This window comes from Cebus imitator, unplaced genomic scaffold (assembly GCF_001604975.1).
Source record: "Cebus imitator isolate Cc_AM_T3 unplaced genomic scaffold, Cebus_imitator-1.0 Scaffold124, whole genome shotgun sequence".
NCBI lineage: Eukaryota > Metazoa > Chordata > Mammalia > Primates > Cebidae > Cebus > Cebus imitator.
The window spans coordinates 1828468-1834856 of record NW_016107439.1 but is presented as its reverse complement, the minus strand read 5'-3'; the positions used below and the strand labels follow the sequence as shown (position 1 = coordinate 1834856).

The 6389-nt window shown below is 46.8% G+C and overlaps 1 pseudogene across 1 annotated transcript; it reads left to right on the top strand.

The window, feature by feature from the left end:
- Positions 1-2937: 2937 nt before the first annotated feature.
- Positions 2938-3299, top strand: LOC108312425 (annotated as a pseudogene). Its single transcript, XR_001828635.2, has one exon. The product of XR_001828635.2 is annotated as a 60S ribosomal protein L22-like 1 (transcript).
- Positions 3300-6389: the final 3090 nt, after the last annotated feature.

Below are 6389 nucleotides of genomic sequence, written 5' to 3'. Positions count from 1 at the left end.
TTAAGATGAGGTTTCACCATGTTGGTCAGGCTGGTCTTGAACTCCCGACCTCAGGTGATCTGCCCGCCTTGGCCTCCAAAGTGCTTGGATTACAGGCGTGAGCCACCATGCACGGCCAAACTACACTTCTTCTGTGATCTACATTTTCTGAATGACTTCAAAATAACAGCTGAATATGGCGTCTTTCCTCAGAATTGCACGAAGCTTTAAATATCACCTACTGTGGCGTGTGGTGGCACATGCCTGCAATCCCAGCACTGGGGAGACTATAGTGTATTAGGCTTGATTCTCAGAGTTTGAAACCAGCCTGGGCAACATAGCCAGACACCGTCTCAATAATAAATAAGTAAATATTACCTCCTCAGGGAAGATTTCCTGAGGCACCAGACCAGCTTGGGCTTCCCACAACGCCAATGGCCTCCCACAGCACTGGGTGACCACAGAGCTCTAGTCACAACTGCCATTTAATCCAGGTCTGGTTTGTTTTCCGTCTGTCTCCTCTGCCCAAAGCTGAGCTCCATGAATGTTTGTTTGTCCGTGACAGCATCCTGGAGTCTAGCACAGTGCCTGGTATAGGAGGTTCTGAATAAATATTTGTCAACTGATACAATCTAGTGGGGTAAATGCTGAGGAGACAGACTGCAGAGGCGAGCTGGTGGTGATTCCTTTTTTTTTTTTTTTTTTTGAGATAGGGTCTCCCTCTGTCACCCTGGCTGGTATGTAGTGGCGCCATCTCAGCTCACAGCAACCTTCACTTCTCAGGTTCAAGCGATTCTCTTGCCTCAGCCTCCCAAGTAGCTGGGGTTACAGGTGCCTACCACCAGGCCTGGCTAATTTTTGTATTTTTAGTAGAGATGGGGTTTCACCATGTTGGCCAGGCTGGTCTCGAACTCCTGACTTTAGATGATCCACCTGCCTCGGCCTCCCAAAGTGCTAGGATTACAGGCGTGAGCCACTGTGCCTGGCCTGATTCTTATCTTAAGGCTGTGAGGGAACCCTTCATTCAAATTATGAGCAGAAAAAAACACCTGATTAAAGACTCAGGGGTAGTGAGGTGAAGGGCTGAGATTAGTGCCCGGATGGTCGATGCACATCTGTAATCACATTAGTGCAGCAAGGGTAGAGAAACCCAGAATTCTCTCATTCAGTCCCCAAATCAAGCAGGAATCATTGTCTCCTGGCTCATGGAGCTGCATTTCTTTGCCAAGGGCCGGATGGAAGCTGGCCTAAGCTCTGGGGATGGTTTACCAACAGGACCATTTTATTACCTCAAAATGTGTAGGATGTTTACCTTTCCAAAGGCATTTTTTTTTTGAAACAACATCTCAGGCTGGGGTGCAGTGACACAATCTCAGGTCACTACAACCTCAGCCTCCTGGACTCAAGAGATCCTCCTGCCTCAGCCTCTTGAGCAGCAGGGACCATGGGTGCATGCTACCACACCTGGCTAATTTTTGTACTTGTAGGTGAAACGGGATTTCACCATGTTGGCCAGGCTGGTCTCAAATTCCTGACCTCCAGTGATTCATCCTCCTTGGCCTCCCAAAGCTCTGGGATTACAGGTGTGAGCCACAGCACCTAGCCTCTAAAGGTGTATTTTTAAATCACTAAAAATTAAATAATAATACAAATACTTGGAGACTCTGGAGGCAGCAAAGAGAGAAGGCCAAATGAGTGCAGACTATAAGAATGGAATAGTGGCCGGGCCCGGTGCTCAGGCCTGTAATCCCAGCACTTTAGGAGGCTGAGGTGGGTGGATCACGAGGTCAGGAGTTCGAGACCAGCCTGGCCAAGATGGTGAAACCCCATCTCTACTAAAAATACAAAAATTAGCCGGGTGCAGTGATGGGCACCTGTCATCCCAGCTACTCAGAAGGCTGAGGCAGGAGAATTGCTTGAACCTGGGAGGTAGAGATTGCAGTGAGCTGAGATTGAGCCACTGCATTCTAGCCTGGGCAACAGAGCAAGACTCCGTCAAAAAAAAAAAGAACAGAATAAAGAGTAAGGGTAAGACTACAAAGAGGAATGAAAATACGAGGGTGGGAGAAAAGGTAGGGAAAAGAGAACTGATGTGTACCTTCTTGTGCGTACTTTAGCTTTCCTTTAGAATCACCGACTGTCCGAAGAGAAATTTAAACAGTCAGCATGTATGAATTGAATGCTGTGAAAGACAAACATATGTTTAAAATCCCACAGGAACATTATAAATGTGAGCAGGTCAGCAGGGAGGCACCCAGCCTTGGTAGGCATCCTGGGATGTCATGAAGCTGGGTATGTGTTTTCAGCCCTGCTATACCAAGTTTCTTTCTTTTTTTTTTTTGAGACGGAGTCTCACTCTGTCACTAGGCTGGAGTGCAGTGGCGCGATCTCGGCTCACTGCAAACTCCACCTCCCGGGCTCAAGCGGCTCTCCTGCCTCAGCCCTCCTGAGTAACTGGGACTACAGGCACGCGCCACCATGCCCAGCTAATATTTGCATTTTTAGTAGAGACGGGGTTTCACCGTGTTAGCCAGGATGGTCTTGATCTCTGGACCTCGTGATCCGCCACCTTGGCCTGCCAAAGTGCTGGGATTACAGGCGTGAGCCACAGCGCCTGGCCCCAACTTTCATTTTTGAGTGAGGGTGATTGTATTTGGAGTTAGAATGAGTAAACCCTTTTTGACTTTCGTAGTTAGGAATATCAAGCTTGGCTGTAAGCAATAGAAAAAAAATTAAAATAAGTGGCTTAATAAAATAGAATTTTAGGCCAGGCACTGGCCTAAATTTGTGGCTCACACCTGTAATCCAAGCACTTTGGAAGGCCCATGCAGGAGGATCACTTGGGCCCAGGAGGTCAAGGCTAGAGTGAGCCATGATTTCACCAAGGCGCTCCAGCCTGGGCAACAGAATGAAACCCAGTCTCAAAAAAAGAGACAATTTTCTCTCTACTCGCGCGGCTGACTTGCAAGATGGTGCCACAGAAAGACAAGAAGCCCAAGAGGTCAACCTGGAAGTTTAATTTGGACCTTATTCATCCAGGAGAAGATGGAATTTTTGATTCTGGACATTTTGAAAAATTTCTGTGGGAGAAGGTTCAAGTCAATGGCAAAACTGGAAACCTTGGGAACCTTGTTCACATTGAATGCTTCAAGAATTAAATCACTGTTGTTTCTGAGAAACAGTTCTCTAAAAGGTATTTGAAATACTTTGCCAAGAAATACCTTAAGAAGAACAATCTTTGTGATTGGCTTCGAGTGGCTGCAACTGACAAGGAGACTTAAGAACTTTGTTACTTCCAGATGAGTCAAGATGAAGATTAATCAGTTGGAGGACTAGGCAAAGGTTTCCCTTATAGGGCTTTGCCTATTAATAAAATATATTATGTATACATGAGAAATACCAAGAAATTGGCTTTTAGTTTTTCAGTGACAAAAAAGAGAGACAATTTTTAATTTTTTTTTTTTAATTTTTTTGGATGGAGTCTAGCTCTGTCGCCCAGGCTGGAGTGCAGTGGCACAATCTTGGCTCACTGCAACCTCTGCCTCACAGGTTCAAGCAGTTCTCCTGCCTCAGCCTCCTGAGTAGCTGGGATTACAGGCCCGCACCACCATGACCTGCTAATTTTTTTATTTTTAGTAGAGAGGGGGTTTCACTGTGTTGGCCAAGCTGATCTCAAACTCCTGACCTTGTGATCCGCCGGCCTCGGCCTCCCAAAGTGCTAGGATTACAAGCGTGAGCCACCGTGCCAGGCTGAGACAATTTTATTTCTGGTACACGTTTTCAAGAAGACAGTTAGGAGATAGCTTATCAGGGTTCACGTGGGGCTCAAGAGTGACGAGTCTTCTACTTGATCGCACCACAGTGCGCAGTTTCCCTTTTCAGGGTGGCCTCATAGTCTAAGATGGCTGCTGACACCCCAGTCACACACCTGCTTTCTACTCAGCAAAAAGACCAGACTGAGAAGGATGCGTCCTTTCTTTTTTATTTTTTTAAGAGACAGGGTCTCGCTATGTTGCCCAGGCTGGAGTGCAGTGGCTATTCACAGGGGCGATCCCACTACTGATCCGCATGGGAGTTTTGACCTGCTCCGTTTCTGACCTGGGCCGGTTCACCCCTCCTTAGGCAACCTGGTGGTCCCCCGCTCCCGGGAGGTCACCATATTGATGCTGAACTTAGTGCGGACACCCGATCGGCATAGCGGCACTACAGCCCAGAACTCCCGGGCTCAAGTGATCCTCCCACCTCAGCCTCCTGAGTAGCTGGGACTACAGGCACGTGCCACCGCGCCCGGCGCATCCTTTCTTTTAAAAGGTACTTTTTAGCAGTTGCACCCGCAACTCCTGCTTATGTCCTGTTGGACATAAATTTTCTTCATGATAACATCGACCTGCGAAAACAGTTGGTAAAAGGAAGATTTTTGTCCTGGGGGGAAAATCCTTAAAATTAAAAATCAAGGACTCCATTACTGAGAAGAAAAGGAAAATGATGACTGGAGGACAATATGTAATGTGGAATCTTTGTCACTGGAATTGAACATGTTTTTTTTTGTTCCTGAAAGTGAGTCTTGCCTCAGTCTCTCCAGGGTATGGTGAGGGGTGGGCATGGTAGCCGATAGAAAGCTAGTGTCCTGGGCCGGGCATGGTGGCTCACGCCTATAATCCCAGCACTTTGGGAGTCTGAGGCGGGCGGATCACAAGGTCAGGAGATGGAGATTATCCTGGCCAACATGGTGAAACCCCATCTCTACTAAAAATACAAAAATTAGCTGGGTGTGATGGCACACACTTGTAATCCCAGCTACTTGGGAGGCTGAAGCAGGAGAATCACTTGAACCCAGGAGGCAGATGTTGCAGTGAGCCGAGATCGCGCACCACTGCACTCCAGCCTGGTGACAGAATGAGACTCTAACTCAAAGAAGGAAGAAAGAAAGAAAGAAAGAGAGAGAGAGAGAGAGAGAGAAAGCAAGCAAGCAAGCTAATGTCCTTAGGACAAGGATTGGCTTTAATCCCACTTTGGGTCATTGGGTGATCAGAAATCCAAATGTGGATACAAATGTCTATTTTGTTTGTTTGTTTTTGAGATAGAGTCTTACTCTGTCACCCAGGCTGGAGTGCAGTGGCACTATCTTGGCTCATTGCAGCTTCAACCTCCTGGGCTCAGGTGAGTCTCCCACCTCAGCCTCCCTGAGTAGCTGGGACTACAGGTGCCCACCACCATGCCAGCTAATTTTTTGTATTTTTAGTAGAGATGGAGTTTCACTATCTCATCCAGGCTGGTCTCAAACTCCTGGACTCAAGCAATCCACCTGCCTCAGCCTCCCAGAGTGGTGGGTTTACAGGCATGAGCCACCGCATCTGCCACAAAAGTCAACTTAAGAGTACAAATGAGGAAAAAATAATCTAGTTTTGCCAATTATATTATCACTAAAGCTCTTACATTTTTGTAAAAAGTCACCAGACATGTTGTATAATGTCCGTTCTTCCTTCCTTCCTTCCTTCCCTCTCTCTCTCTCTCTCTCTCTCTCTCTCTCTCGATAGTGTCTCACTCTGTCACCCAGGCTAGAGTGCAGTGGTGTGATCATAGCTCACTGCAGCCTCGAACTCCTGCGTTTAAGCCTCCTCCCGTTGAATTTAGATGGTAAGTGTAGACAGGTCTTTAAATTCAACCCTCATCCTATGGATTTAGAGACAACAGCTGAATATCCAGAAGATAAAGATTCCTATCTGCTCCTTCTTACTGTCTTCTTTGCTTATGGGAAAATGCTTGAGTTACCCCAAATTCTATCCTGTTTTTTTTTCTCTCTCTCTTGCATTTTAATCTCTCTCTCTCTCTCTCTCTCTCTTTTTTTTTTTCAAGATAGGGTTTCACCATGATGGCCAGGTTGGTCTTGAACTCCTGACCTCAGGTGATCCACCCACCTCGGCCTCCCAAAGTGCTAGGATTACAGGCATGAGCCACCACGCCTGGCTTGCATTTTAATCTTTCTTGAGCTTTTTCAAATGTGTCATATTTAAAAGTGGACTCATCTTTTTTTTCTAACCCTGTTCCTGGCTGTCCCCCAACTGAGTAGGCCGCACCAGCCATGGCCCCAGCCTTGCACCCCACTCTCCCTCACAGCTCACATTTAGTGAGTGCTGGGCTTTCTACTTCCTTCTCTCTAATTCACTTTTTGCTTTCACCAAACTCCTGCCATCCTCCAAGAACAGGGAAGCATCCTGTCTTGCTAGATTACAGCAGGAGCCTCCCTGCCTCCTCGGATCATCCAGGCTGATCCTGCTAAAAGCTCAACTCTATTCCTGTCTTGCCCTCTTTAAACCAAATACTTCCATAGAAGTAAGCCAGGTTCTTTTGCCAGTTTTTTCCTTTTAATTAATTAATTTATTATTTGAGACGGCATCTCAGGCTGGAAT